Source organism: Ursus americanus, chromosome 9 (genome assembly GCF_024610735.1).
Source record: "Ursus americanus isolate L20-20 chromosome 9, mUrsAme1.1.p, whole genome shotgun sequence".
NCBI lineage: Eukaryota > Metazoa > Chordata > Mammalia > Carnivora > Ursidae > Ursus > Ursus americanus.
The window spans coordinates 2,964,115-2,979,713 of record NC_142135.1 but is presented as its reverse complement, the minus strand read 5'-3'; the positions used below and the strand labels follow the sequence as shown (position 1 = coordinate 2,979,713).

The window sequence follows — 15,599 nt, the reverse complement described above, 5'->3', positions numbered from 1 at the left end:
AATTACACTATATGTGGTTGCAATATATCTTCTACCTACAAGCAGTAATTTCTTTTTTTTTTTGAAGATTTTATTTATTTATGTGACAGAGAGACAGCCAGTGAGAGAGGGAGCACAGCAGGGGAGTGGGAGAGGAAGAAGCAGGCTCCCAGCAGAGGAGCCCGATGTGGGACTCGATGTGGGACTCGATGTGGGACTCGATCCCGGAACGCCGGGATCACGCCCTGAGCCGAAGGCAGATGCTTAACGACTGCGCTACCCAGGCGCCCCCAAAGCAGTAATTTCTTGAACTCCCTAGTAACGACAGGAATAACAATTTACTTTCTAGGCTGTATGCAGGAAAGAATTAAGCTTGCCCCAGGGAAGATTTGGCCATTGCCCAGCTCCTGGGAAGTCACCTCTGAGCCTTTGGAATCCCCTGCCTGATAAGGCAGTCTTTGTTTAACTGGGGGCCTTGGGCCACACCAGACAGTCCAAGTTAACAATTTGATTTCTGGTGGAGCCTTGGGCCACACACAAAACCAGTTTGATCTCCAGAGGGACTGGAGACTAAACTCAGCCATGCAGGCAGTGCCTGTGGGACAACCCCCAATACATATCCTGGACACCAAGGCTCAGGTGAGCTTCCCTGGTTGGCAGCATCGGTTCTGGGAGAAGTCAGCACACCTGCACCACGAGAGGACAACTAGAAGCTCATGCTTGGCCTTCCCTGGACTTCGACCGGTGTGCCTTTCCTTCACTGACTTCTGTCTGCATCCTTGCCCTCTAATAACCCATAACCATGAGGATAATGGCTTCTCGGAGTTCTCTAAGTCCTTCTAGTGAACCACGGAACCTGCAGGTAGTCTTGGGGGCCTCCCAAACTCTAGGTCCTGATGATTTACAACGTACTTACAGCAACACTACAGCAGCGTTCCTTCAGCACGAGGAGATGCTAGTTTAAAATGCAGGTGACAGGCTTCCACATCAGCAATGATCATTCAACATCTCTGTGGGATAATACCAGGCATTTGCATTTAAAAAAAAAAATTTTTTTTTGAGAAAGAAAAAGCCAGATCATGAGGGGGTGGGGCAGGAGAGGAGACTCCACGCTGAGCACAGAGCCTGACACAGGGCTGGATCTTATGACCCTGAGATCATGACCTGAGCCCAAAACAAGAGTAGGACGCTTAACTGACTAAGGCACCAGGCACCCCTGCCTGCATCTCTCATATACTCTCCTTGGTGATTCTTACATACACTACATTCAGGACCACTGACGTACCCAAAAGCTTCCTGAAGCAGTGACCGTCTTTTTTTTTTTTTTTTTTAATTTACTTACTTACTCACTTATGTAATCTCTACACACAACGTGGGGCTCAAACTCACAACCCCAAGATTAAGAACCACATGCTCCACCCACTGGGCCAGCTAGGCACCCCAGGACTGTCTTCTTTTTAATGAATCCCCATCAGGACAAGATGCTCAAGAGTCAAGAGTGACTCAGGACAATGCTCTAAATCTGGTAGAGAACTGAGAAGAACTGGCATTATTAGTCTTCTACAACTTAGACTATATACATGTGTGAGATTTGTTGTCATTCCTCAAATATCCAAGACAATGTAGAAATAAATGACTGAATGGAAACCACAAGTTACGTGGATACAGTGTGAACAACGGATTCAACGGTGTCCATTTCTCGCCCATTTTCAATTACATCAATTTTTTTCAATCTCCTGACAGTTAATAGGAAACCTGAGTTTTCAAAGCTGTCTTCATACCCTTCTCATCTACTAAAAAGATCACCCGTAAGCTAAAAGTCAAGACAGCTGAGAGAATCTTGAGAGTTCTCCTCTGTCAATATCAAGGAGCCATTTACCCAAGGAGCCTTACCCTGTTATTTCTTCATCTCTAAAGTGGGAGCCCCGGACCAGTTGATCCCTAAATTTACATCAACCTCTAAAATCCGAGACTACCTAAAACAATAAAAATAAAGGAGGCGAACACCCAGTGGAAAAGTTTAGAATTTCCAATGAAATAGTTGAAAGGGCAGACTCAAAGATGAAAATCAAACATCAGCTCTTCACCAACCAAATCATCAACCGTCACCCATCAAAAATTAATTCATATGTAGACAACCTGCATTTAAACTAAGTTACTCCTGCTACCTCTTTTATCAAGTCAATTCCTTAGGACACAACTAATGTATTTTTTCCAAAGCAAAAAGCAAAGCTTTTTTTTTTTGCCATGACACAGCCAAGGAGACGCCAAACTTTTTGCCTACACTGGAATCACAATCATCCCCAGCCTGAAATCTTGAGGGTGATATTTTAAACAGCCTAGGGTTTTTCAGTTCTAACGTCTACACCATCACTGAATTCCATCATTTCTTAGATCTTTGCCATTCATGACACTTGGCCCTTAACGGAGGTCACAGTTCTCTCAACAGGAAAAGGGAAACTTTCTCAGACATAAACCCATTTCCAAAAGCTCCCCTCTAAGGCTCATCTTCTACAGGGCAGCCATATATCACCAAAAACAGCAAATCTCTGCACGGATTGCTATAATCTAGAGTCTGTAATTCCTAAATTACATATAACGCTAATGTCAAACATGAACCAATCCAGTTTAGACTCCAGGATACCACATTCATCTGCCTGGTGCGAACATAAACCACCAGCTGCCCAGTTCCTCCTGCATCTGTTCACGGAAGAGCTAACTGTAACAGGACGAGTTAGGTACTGTCTTACAACTATTAACTATCAACGCACTTCTGAGTGGACAGAAAAACTACACTCCTTTTTGGAACTAACACAGCCAACTAAAAGTGACACTGGTCCATCTCTCATAGCCATGGGACTGTTAAGATATTCCTAATAGTTTATAAACTTTAGCTTCATCTCATGTACAACAGCATGTTGAAACATCCATGCCAACGAGAGTCCCAAACTTTCCTGGCTGGCCTTCTATGTACAAAAACTGGGCCTTGTTTTGTCTCTCGGAGGCCAGGGGAGACATCTGCACTGCTGGCTGGTAGACCTTGGTTGGTACAGTTGGGCTCAGGTGACAGCTTCATGTGCCTGTGTTTTATGTAGCGGTCTGGGATGTATGACATTTACAGTAACAGTCCTGTGATTTGGATGCTTAGCTTTCCCTGACAGCCTCACACCCGGGCAGAGTGTCAGACATCCACAGTCCAATAACAAGGAGTGCCCCCGCCTTGGGCTGGGCTCACTTTTGATAATGGGACGAAAGCCCAAGCATCCTACCCCAGGAAAACAGCTCATGTGCATACACACAATTCTGCGTACCGTTTCTGGGGTTCATGGACCTAGGAGAGAGCATTTCCTCCTTAAGCAACAAACAGTCTAATCAGTAAGCACTTAAAACCAAAAAGATCTTCATGGACTTTTCACCAAGGGAGAAATCTGGGAGCCATCCTGGAATTGCTCTGGACACCCCCTCTCTCAGCCCTGGCTCTTCATTTCCCAGGTCAGAGCCTGGAGACTGGCTGAGAAACAGGCTTCAAATCACCCTCTCTCCAGTTCCTCAGTCACGCCCTTAATTAAGGCCTTCTTCACTTGTGTGTACAACGTAATTGTATAATTAAAAGGACACAGGCTGTTAGATTGGACCATCTGAACTTTGCCCATCACTTTACTAGCTGGGCGACAGACGCCGGGCAGCCATTCCCTTAATGACAAAGGCTTGGCTCCTCTCCCTTCTGAAGCGCATGACTGCAACACCTCCTTGACCGACCCTTGTACTAGTTAACCACCCGCTTGCCATAGGAATCTGCTCCCGTCAGAATCAACCACACGCTGCTCTGATCTTGTCAATAGTATCAACCCTACCTCCTTCTCGACCCAACCCTTTCTGTACTCCTAAACACTAGTAAAAACATCCAGTCTCGCAGACCCCAGCCTCTCCCGCCTCTGCACCTTCAGAGCAGGCATGTCCTCCACGAGGCCCTGACTGCTTCCCACCTTCCACTCACTTTCTACAGATCCCTGCAGACAGCCAGACCTGCAGAGGTCACGGCATCTGGTCCACAGCCAGTTTCTATAAGGTTCTGGGCTAATAAAGGTTTTTACCCTTTTAAAGGTTGTTAAAAAAAAAAAAAAAAAAGGCAGCTATGTGACGGGCCTTTTTGGCCTACAAAGCCTGAAATGTTTACTATCTGACCTTTAACAGAGAAAGTTTGCTGACCTCTGAGTGTGACCGTGACTGGGGACATGCCCTCCAGGTCCTCAGAGCACTCTGCTCTGGCACTATCACTGTAGGCATCAGACTGCACGCTGACTGCCTCACTCCCCTCCTGTCTGTGCCCCCGGGGGCTGACACTACACCAGGCACAAGACAGGTATTTAATACTGTTGACTCCTGAACAACTGGGTCCACGTATACACAGATTTTTTTTTATACATGCCGCATAGTAAATGTAGTTTCTCATAATTTTCTCAACATCCTCTTTTCTCTAACTTACCTTTTTATAATACAGTATATGATACACATACAAAATATGTGTTAACTGCCGATTCTCAACTATGGGGAAGGGTCCGGCGGCCCGCACTGTTCAGGGGTCAACTGTCCTAGCACTTGACATGTGTACACCATCCCACATAGTAACTGCACGCAGAGCTTCAAAGATCACAGATACTAGAGTTTACATAGACAGTATCGGAAGTCACGTGACTAAAGGCAACGCACCAGTATTTGTACCTCAACCTTCTGTTTCCTAGTTAAGATGCTCTTTCTACTAAAAAGACCTGCGTCTCTACACAAACTACGATACCTAGACATCTTTGATTACTAATACCTGAGACTTCAGCTAAGGGTAAAATTTAATTTTTGACTCGCTATTTAATTTTGATAATTTTCAAATTACTGCTACTTTTTGTAAATTAAGAAAAAAAAAAGAAACAGACACCCTAAGGAAGCACTAGGCAGGTATTTGTAAATTAAATATCAGTACTTAGTGGTTTTCTACTCAGTGCACCACAGCCTCCCATGATCCCACCTATACCGGTCTGAGAACCCACACCACCTTAGAGACAGGCTCCATGATAAGCCTATCAAAGAGGCTCAATCCTCTGTCTAGCTGTTTCTGCTCTAGGCGGACTTTGGAAAAAGTCAAGAGTCCGGCCAGCACTGTGTTAAGAGAACGCTCCATGACAATGAAAATGTCCCATCTCTGCACTGTCCGAGGTGGTAGCCACTAGCCACACCTGCATACTAAGCACCCAAACTGGGGCTAGTGTGACTGTCAAACAGAACTTTTCATTTTATTTAATTTTAATTTAAATAGCCACATGTGGCTAGCAACGACTACAGGAGACACAGATCCAAGTCTAGACTCCAAACACTGCAGTGAAATAAAACACAATTTTCCCTGTATCCTTAACTACAGGCTATGTTATCTGGCCCAATCATTCCCCTGAAAAAGACTAAAAAAGATGGACAGAATACTTTAAAATCTTAAAATCAACCAGAAACTGACAAGACAATAAGGAAAGAACACGCCAAAATTAAAGTGAAATCAGGAACCCAAAGAGATGAACAAGCACAGAAACCACCTTTGCCCTGAAGTCATTTGCCAATTCTGAAAATTTTCAACTTTCATTTTTACAACCATGCAGGGAAAGAAGAGTAAGAATCAAAAGCTGGGTCCCTTAGGTTGTTTAACCAAAAACACTACCTCAATAAGCAGGACCCTAAAGGCTACAGAGCTCAAGATAAAAGAAACCAGAATCACCTCTCCAGTAAAATCACAGCATTGGGCGGTCCAAAATACCTCAAGCCTTAAACTTGCTTTAAACTGGTTAAAGCAAAAAAAAAAAAAAAAAAGTTCTCTGGAAGGAGCTATATCTTCATTCTATGCCTCAACAGACTCCTACAAATAATCAGAATTAAGTTAAGAATCCTACAAATAGGGGCGCCTGGGTGGCACAGCGGTTAAGCGTCTGCCTTCGGCTCAGGGCGTGATCCCAGCGTTCTGGGATCGAGCCCCACATCAGGCTCTTCTGCTATGAGCCTGCTTCTTCCTCTCCCACTCCCCCTGCTTGTGTTCCCTCTCTCGCTGGCTGTCTCTATCTCTGTCAAATAAATAAATAAAATCTTTAAAAAAAAAAAAAAAAGAATCCTACAAATAATAACCTACACCATAAATAAAAATGAATCACAGACCTAAATGTAAACCTGAAACTTTTCTAGAGGGGGATGGAAGGAAATAAAGGAGAAAACCTTTGTGACCTAGGATTAGGCAACATTTCTTAACTACGACACCAAAAAAAGCACAGTCCAGGGGTGCCTGGGGGACTCAGTCAGTTAAGTGTCTGCCTTCGGCTCAGGTCATGATCTCAGGGTGCTGGAACTGAGTGCCGAAGGCATCAGGCTCCCTGCTCAGGGGGGAGTCTGCTGCTCCCTCTCCCTCTGCCCCTCCCCCCATCTCGCGCACGCGTGCGCTCTCTCTCTATCTCAAATAAATAAATAAAATCTTTAAAAAAGAGAGAGAGAATGCAAAACAAACCATAGCATGAGAGGAAAGCACAGCACACATCTGATAAAGACTTGTATCCAGAATATATAAAGAACCCACCAATAAGAAAAAAAATTTAATAGGTAAAAGATTTGAACACCAAAAGATACACAGGTGGCAAAACCACAAAGAAAAACCATTACGTACCTATCGGAATGGCTGAAAAGCTAAAAGACTAACCATACCAAATGTTGCCCCAACGATCCAGTGTGACTGGAACTCTCACACAAGGCTGGGAGGAATGTGAAATGGTTCAGCCATTCCAGGACAGAGTTTTGACACTTTCTCAAAAAGCCAACATAGGCCTACCACAGGATGCAGCCATTACAGTGCTAGACCCAACCATTTCCAGGAAAAACAAAAGCCGATGGTCACATGAAGACTTGAGCGAAATTATTCAAAGGCTTTATTTGTAATAACTCAAAACAAGAAACGACTCTCCACACACTGATCACGTGCGACGTCATCCCAAGCAACAGCAGGAAGAAATTCCTTGGAAGTCAGCAAGGGATTCTAAAACAGATACAAATCTGCAAAGGGTCAAGGATGGCCAAGGTATGCTTAAAAAGGAACCAAGTGGGAAGAGTTCCACAATAAGACCTGTTATAAAACTAAAATAATTGAAGCAACTTAAACTGGGCAGTACCAGTGGAATTCAAGAAAGTCCAAAACAGATGCACATACACACGGACCTTTCATTTCCAAGAAAAGGGGCACTGCAGAGCTCTGGGGGAAAGATGCTCTTTTCAATGAACGGTGTTGGGACAACTAGGATGTCCACATGTTAATGAAGTTGGATTCCTTCTTCAGATTATGCACCAAAACCAATTCTGAGAGAATTATAAAGTTAAAGGTTAAAAGCAAAAGTATAAAAGCATTTAGAGAATAAATGAGGAACTAGTTCATGACCTCAGGGCAGGGAAAGACACAAAAAGCTTACAAAAGAAAAGACTGACAAATGGCACTAATTAAACTTAAGAACTTCTATTCATAAAAAAAAAAAACCCCACTGAGTCAGTGAAACTGCATATGACAAAGTGGGAAGAGACAGCAGCAAAATACATAACCAACAAAGAATGTGTGTTCTGAATATATATATAGTCTACAAATCAATTTAAAAATAACCTAATAGAAAAATATGGGCACTTCGAAAAACAGTGAATCCGAATGGCCAGTAAATATATAAAAAGATGTGCAACCTCACTGTAACCAGGAAAAGGCTATTTAAAACCACAAGGCAGCAACACAGCAGAAACCACCAGAAGGGGCGGGGCGGGGCGACTGACACAAGACCAGAGCAGGGCTGAAGCAGTCATTAGAGAGAAGACTGGGGGGCGGCTGGAGCCTCCCAGCACAGCGGGGAGCAACAGGAGACTCCCTCACCGAGAGGTGCTCCAGGCCAGGCGCTCTGATGTACATTTAGTGGGGTCACAGTCTATAAGTGACTATAAACTAGAACTTTAACTTCACTTGACCAATGTAAGGAGAAAGAAACTGTTTCAGATCACTTTTTCCCACCAGCTCATTCCTTTTATTTTCTCCATCACAGGGCTGCACCACTGACTCAGTCTGACGGGGGCCAGAAGAGGACGTGGAAACATCCTTTGTACTTCGCGTCCACATGATGGTAACCTAAGTCCACCCGTCTGTCCCTAATTCTCTTCTCTACCTTAGTAACAACTTCATGTACTTCAAGGTCACAAGGCCCCCTCAGCAGGAGCACAGACTCTTCTTCAATCGTTAAACCAATGACTGAGGGCCAACCCACTATAGGAGGAGGAGGAAGCTGTGAAGGACCCACAGATCCGTACAGGATAATACAGAGTCCCTGTCCCTGAGCTCACAATATTCTATTTGCCTACAGGTGGATCCAACTCTGCATAAGACATAGCAGAAAGTAAGCATATCACCAATTCCATCTTTGAACACTAACTTTTATCTAGCTCTGATCTTAGGAAAAAAATAAAGGACAAAGGCAAAACAACACAAATTAAATTTAGATATGACTTTAATGCTAGGCATAGAATCAATTCACACAATACTGTTTTAGTAGTCACCCCAAGACTTGGAAATCATCCTGACTCTAGTAGAAGCAAGCCAATCTCTCAACACCAAAACAAAACCACCAGGGAACACGTGCCTTGAGCACCCACATATACACACTTTCCTGCTATTTGCCAAAAACCACAAGTCCAGGGGCTATACAAATTGCTATTTCAATGCAAAATCATTTATTTAAAATCCAAACCAAGATTCGAAAGAATTTAATGACCTCAGCATAAAACATTCAAAATCCCTAAACAAAATCAGTTGTGAGGTCTTCCCAAGACTCTAGAAAACCTGAAAAACATACGTAAAAAGAGTCCTGAAGTGAAGGCAATCTCACTAGCATTAAGTGGTCAGAAGCCATACACATGCCTCTGCCATTTACGACTGATTTTTTGCCTGCTACGACTTGCATTTCTCTTAAAACACTCTCAAGTAGTGGTTCACAGACATTAGCATGCAACAAAAGCTCCTGGACAGCATGTTCAAACAGACTGCGGGCCCCAACCCCAGAGTCTGATTCAGGAGGTCAGAGGTGGGGCACGAGCACACGCATTTCTAACCCAGCCAAGCGATGGCGATGCATTTGTACTTTGAGAACCACTGCAAACAACCAGTTTACTGGTTTACTGTGGTGTGCGCCTGCACGTGTTTCCCTTCGCAATAAGCAAGACCAAGGGGAACTTGCTGAGGAAGAACAAACTCTTTTTTTTTACCCAAATACTGACTTTTCTTGCCTGAGTGAAGGTAAGTGACCTGTTGTTCAAAACGTTTACTCTGAACAACAACGTAAAAGACTCTCTAAGCAGATCATCGGAAGGCTGGTGTGTCGTGGAACTGGCACTACAGTGTTAGGAAGATGGATTTTTTTTTAAGATTTTATTTATTTATTTGACAGAGACAGCCAGCCAGCAAGAGAGGTAACACAAGCAGGGGAAGTGGGAGAGGAAGAAGCAGGCTGCCAGCGGAGCAGGGAGCCTGATGTGGGGCTCGATCCCAGGACCTTGGGAGCCGAAGGTGGACGCTTAACAACTGAGCCACCCAGGCACCCCTGGGAAGATGGATTTTTAAAAATGGTTTCAGGGCATAATGTAAAACCCTTGTAAAGTACATGATGAATCCAAATGATTAGTAAAAGATACATTAGAGCTTCTAGACCAGTCATCAAGGATCTTTTATAAATCCCAACTTCCAAATGGTGATATGTCTTCAGAATATAGAATGAGTCCTAACGAACACATGACCAATTCCTACAAAATTAATTTCTAGAAAAAAACATTTGAAAACTATAAAGGGACAGAGAAATGCCTTTTTCCCGCAGCTCAAGTTTGATAATATTTGTAATCTAAAATAAAGCAGACAAAGATAGAAACAGATAATCCAAGTTCTCCCTGGTATCAAGTCCTACCTGGTTTGTAAGTAAGGTTCTTTACCAAGGCAAACAAAAAACAGTGGACTGCTGACTGATGCAGGAACAGTTCTCCAACAACTAATGAGCCTGGGTTCTTTCATTCAATAAATATTGTGTCAGACACTGGGGATGCCATAGTGTGTAAAACAAAGTTTCTGCCCTCGTGTTGCTTAAATTCTATAAAAAGACACACAATGCACTACAAACATGGAATGTATAAAACCACGTCAGCTCTTTCTTCAGTCCATCAAAGACAAACACATGGTGCTTTGGTCACAAGTAGACCCAACAAGAACCTACCATTCACAGCACAATCCAAAGCACCAGATGGCAGGACTTTTAAGATAGGATATGGAGACAGAAAGGAGATCCTAGGCACAGACAGCCCATAGATACAACTTTTTAGGTTCTTCTGAGCCTTGGTTTTGGTCCACTGGCCCCAAATAAAGGAGTACAGAGTACGTCAAGTCTTAAAAGCACGATGGAAAATTCTAAATCGGCGAGAATGAGCACATTCACTTCAGAAACATTTATAGAGCAGCAATGTGTTAAAGATTATAAATTCTAGGATTTACTACAAGGGGATGAAACCTGCATGAGAAATTTACAATTTACTTTTCCCTCACATTACACCTTGCTTCCCACGAAATTATATTCATAAACACTGACACCCCCCCCCAAAAAAAAAGTCACCAATGAAAAAACTCTGTAACAATGTAGAGGTTACTAAAGCACAACCTTTAACAAATAAGAAGCGTCAATCACTGCACTATGCATTATATATTTGTATTTAACTGATTTTAAATTAACTTAAAATAATTAAACAATTTTGGTATGTTCATTAAAATGTTTACCTACACCATGTTGGCCAGATCACAGCTTCATGATATGAAAGTGTCAGACTCAAACAGAAAATATAATTATTTAAACTCTCCCAGACATGGTAATTACACCTGCATGCTACTCACTCCCCCTTCGGAAGGCTGGGTTCAGATCTGTGAGACTACTGCTTCTCTAGTCCTGTCTGGTCCTAGAAGCTGCACAGAGAGTTCAGCAGGCCCAGCCAACAAGGACCTACCCCTTGTGGGCCAAGAGGCCCACGGCAAGCTCCTCGAACTCCAAACTTCCAGTGTCTCCTCTGCAAAAATGAGGATAGCAATAGCACAATCAATGGTTCTCAGGAGGAATAAAGGAGAAAAAGCATGAAAGCAATCACCTCAGGTCTGGCACGTGTCATCTCCCAGATTTAATTCATCGGTAAAAAGGTAGTGACACCTACCAACAACACACAATACCCCACACGTAGCAGTAACATTACATCTCCTCCCCTATCAGTGGATAACATTCACATGTATGACTTTGGTTATTTTTCTTGTTCTGAAAAATGAGTTTAAGTAAATGCCAATGTATATCAATAAGATCTAGGCAGAATTCGTTTCGTTCAATACAAAGCTTGCAAGGAAAGACCTTCATGTCCTGACAAATAAGTAAACTCTGTGATGATGCTACTTGTTTCCTTCTCAGAGGCTTTCAACTGCTAAAAAGTGGCAATAGTGCCACCCAGCCAAAAACATCTATTTCATACTTTCCTCTAAAAACCATTTCATTAGTGTTTATGCAAATCAGACCATAATTAACAGCATTTGCTAAAAATCTCACCTATCCTGAGAGTTGAATTACATATACCTATCTGAATTTTATTTCCATGATAGAGCCTAGCAAAAAAAAAAAACAATACAATTGTTACAGACAGGAAGAGAGGGGGTTCTTCTGATACTTTATAATCAGAAACACATTTACGTAGTTCTGAATGGTAAGATTTGGCGCCATTCCTAGAAACTAATGCCAGAAAGTGGTAGACAGTAATTTCATTTCTCCTACACTAGGTTGCCTTTTGGTAGTCATTAAATGAAGGAAAAAAAAAAAAAAAAAAAAAAAACCTTGCACAAATGTTAGCAGAGAGAAAAAGCCATCAACGGTTCAAATAATCCACTACGAAACATGGTTTTCAGAAGAGACATAAAAAAACAACTACTTAATGCAGCTGGCTGAGGCACTGAAACACAAGTACACCCAAACAGGAGCTGGAACTGCTCTCATCCTTTTCCACCAAGGATCCTTCTAAGGACAGAGATGCGACTTCATATTTGAATGCTTACTGCACTCACAAACATCCTGGAATTTATTACTATTCACTCAAATAAGGTCATTTACTTTGCGCAAGTTTTTAGAATTTGCATTTTAAATAATTTATATAGGCATCAGTAAAAATTCCCAAAGACCCCCACAGCAATATTTTGCTAATTATTTAAGGGATTTTAGTAAGGAGATACAGTAATGAAAAAAGTTCTTAAGCTCGAGCTTTAAGGCAAAATAAACTACTACAGAAACTAAACTTTACTGGTTTGCAAGCCAAAAAAAACCCCTCATTTCACAAATGATAAAAATCATAGAACTTTTAATTATATTGAAATTTAAAACAAGATTTTAGCTGAAAATTGTCTAAACTGAAAATGTTTACTTCCAAAAGTTAAAGATTTACATATTAAGACTTTGAATCTCATCTTTTGCTGTGTTACCCCTGAGACAAGTATTTTCTCAAAATTAAGACACTTAAAAATACAGGAAAAAAGGTTTCCAGAAAATCTTTAGAGATAGAGAAGTAGATCCTAGATCTACTTCTCCAACTCAAAACTAACATCCAAAAAAGAAGAGTCATGTTCAAAATGACTCTTTACTACACGATAGAACATATACAGTACACAGAAGACACTATAATTTTTTCTGCGGGAACTAATCAGCATTTTTTTAAGGGGATATCTTTAACAATACAATTGTTATTTAGACAATTTCTCAAACTTCCTAGCGAGAAAAGCTATGTGACTCGCTGCAGAACCCAATTTTAAGAATTGGGATGTCAAGTTCTCTCATTTCCAACAATGGGCATGGAGTGCTAGAGAAACGATGTTAGTGAGAAATGTTCTGATGATCCTCACTGCGGCTCCTAACTTCTGGTTTCACCGGACACTTCCACCCCATCGCACTCATGGAGCTTCACTCCTAATCACGACTCACCTTCAGTGGACCGCCAGCCTGAAAAGAGGCTGAAGTCCTCTCTCCTGTAGGGCTCTGCCCCAGGACTCTTGGCCCCAAACCTTAAACACTAAGTTTTGGATTCAATGTCTTTATTTATCCAAGGACTTGCTTCTTGATGCATCATCACCTCTGAACAATGCGTAGGTCCTTTTATTCAGTGTAAATACTCAAGTCTTAGGTTGATTGGAGCCCTTTAAAAGACAGCAACGGGTTTTAAACAATCTTTCCCCAGTTTTCATTATTAAATCGGAGTATATGATAATCACCGGAAAGATATTACTTAAAGAACGTGTAACATGGATCTTGCTGCTTCGACAACATTTAGCACACAAATGTATTCAAGACACGAGTGGTAGGCTCATTCAGTGTTTCACCTCCAAGGACAGCCACAAAGAGAAAACAACGTACTCATAAAGACACCGGAACGCAAACTTTCTTCAAAAGTTTCATGTGTTTAAATATTGCAGGATGTTAAAAATTATCTCCAAAGTACAATGGCATGAAAAAATTACCTACATTGGATCTCAACAAAAATAAGGTGAATGCTAATTTGTAATGTATCTTTCCATCACTTCATCCACCTTTCGGGTTTTCAGAGATGAGACAACTGACCAGAGTTCACACATTTCCAAGAGAAGACTGCTTCCATTATGAGTTTTACAAATAAAATATTAAGGGTGAGGCTCTGGTATTTCATTTCAAAAAAGTAATGGCCTATTTTTCCAACCACGAAAATGTTTACATTCTACCTAAGAATCCCAGCGTTGGTCGTCTTAAGTACAGATCCCCAAATCCTTACACCGCCTTCAGCTTGAACGTATTTCAACCAGTTCCCATAATTACTACAATATTACTATTATCTTAGTCTCACTGCCAAAAACCCAGCTGCAGGCTAACTATGCAAGAATGAGACACTGTTGAAATGACTAAAAAAAAAATTTTTTACCCTTAGTGCATTAAGCTAAATAAGTAACACACACACACACACACACACACACACACTCCTCCTCCTCCTCCTCCTCCTCCTCCTCCTCCTCCTCCTCCTCCTCCTCCTCCTCCTCCTCCTCCTCCTCCTCCTGAGAAAAGAAAGGAAACGAGAGAGAAAGAAACAGCGAGTCCTTCTTCCACCTAAGCCGGCAGCAGAGCTGGGGGCTGGGTTGGGAAGAGGGGTAAACTTGGAGGCACGATGAATCAACGAGGTCTGCGGGGCTTTCGCCCGGAAAACCACAGGGCCACAGCAAATTGAGCGCCAGCTGCGGGGAAGGAGCCGGCCCAGACCCGGGTTCGAGGCCCGCCCTTCTCTGCCGGAGGGCCAGTGAGTCCCCATATCGGATCCGGGCTATTACCCCCCTCCAGGTCCCCAAGGATTTCCCTCTTCCTCCTCCTTCCTCTCTCCCCCCTTTTGTTTTTGAGGCAATCGGCCGGCTCCCAAGGAGGCCGGCTGGCCTCCCCAAGCCCCCGGCCTCCCTGTGCTCTCCGGCCTCGAGCCCCTCCGTCTCTCCTAGACCCCCGAATCCACCAACCTCCCCATCTTTCACGAACCCCCCCAGGCCTTCTCATGTCCCCCAAACCTCCCCGTTTACCCGAGCCCCCGGCCTCCCCTCGTCCCCCGGCCTGCCGGAGCCCGCCGACCTCCCCACAAGTCCGTCCTCCACACATCGCCGTTCTCCCAGAACCCGCCCCCTCGTCCCCCTTCCCTGGCCTCTCGTGTCCCCCCGCCGGCCTCCCCACATCCTCGTCCTCCCGGAGACCCCCAGTCCGCCCCACATCTCCCGACCCGCCCGCGCCCCGGTCCTCCCCACAGCGCCGTCCTCCCCGGGCCCCTCCCTCGTCCTCCCCACTTCTCCGGCCTCCCCACATCTTCGGCCTTCCGAGCCGCGCGCGGGAGGGGTCCGTCTCCGCCGCATCCGCCGCGCGGACCGGCTGGTTGGCCCCACTCGGCCCTCCGCCCGCGGGCCGCGGCCCTGCCAACCCCCAGCACCAGAAGCCGGCCCGCCTGCCCGCGTCCCGGCCCCCGCCCCGGCCCCGCACTCACTCGGACCGCGCGGGTCGCCGGGAGGCGAGGGCAGATTACTGCGAGGCGGCGCCGCGAACCGACGGGCGGCGCTCCCTCCCACGCCTCACGCCGCGGGCGCACAGCGGTCCCGGCCCGGCGGCGGCGGCGGTGGCGGCGGCGGCGGCGGCGGCAGCGGCGGGCTTGCGCCCTCGGGGCCGTGCTGCGTCGGCGCGGGCCGCGCGTGCGCGGCGACCGGCTGAGGCGCGCTTCACCGCCACGGCGCGCGCCCGGCCGCGTCCCCGCGCCGAGCTTCCGCCTCCCGGGAGGACCGGGCATGCGCCGGCGGCTCGCGCATGCCCAGCACGCCACGGGGCTCCGCTCCCGAGACCGCGCCGGACAGTCGCGCCGGGCATTCAGGAAAGCAGTGGAGTGAGAGTGCATGTGGTGGCCGGGTCCGGGGAAGCCTCGGCGGGGGCCGGGACGGGCGGCCCGCCGAGCTGAGGTCCCGGGGGTCCCACTGGCGGCACTCTGGG

The 15,599-nt window shown here is 44.9% G+C and overlaps 1 protein-coding gene across 10 annotated transcripts in view; it reads right to left on the bottom strand.

Moving 5' to 3' along the window:
* The window catches only part of PTK2 (protein tyrosine kinase 2), a 264,175-nt gene extending 248,870 nt beyond the window's left edge, over positions 1-15,305 (bottom strand). For 6 of the 10 annotated variants that reach the window (XM_087864566.1, XM_087864570.1, XM_087864571.1 and 3 more), the window contains exons 1-2: positions 15,106-15,304; positions 896-989 (exon numbers count right to left, since the gene is read on the bottom strand). The gene's annotated coding sequence lies outside the window, so the exon portion shown is untranslated. Of the gene's footprint in view, positions 1-895; positions 990-15,105 lie in introns of all 10 variants that reach the window. The other 4 variants (XM_087864568.1, XM_087864567.1, XM_087864572.1 and 1 more) reach the window with 2 other exon arrangements.
* Positions 15,306-15,599: the final 294 nt, after the last annotated feature.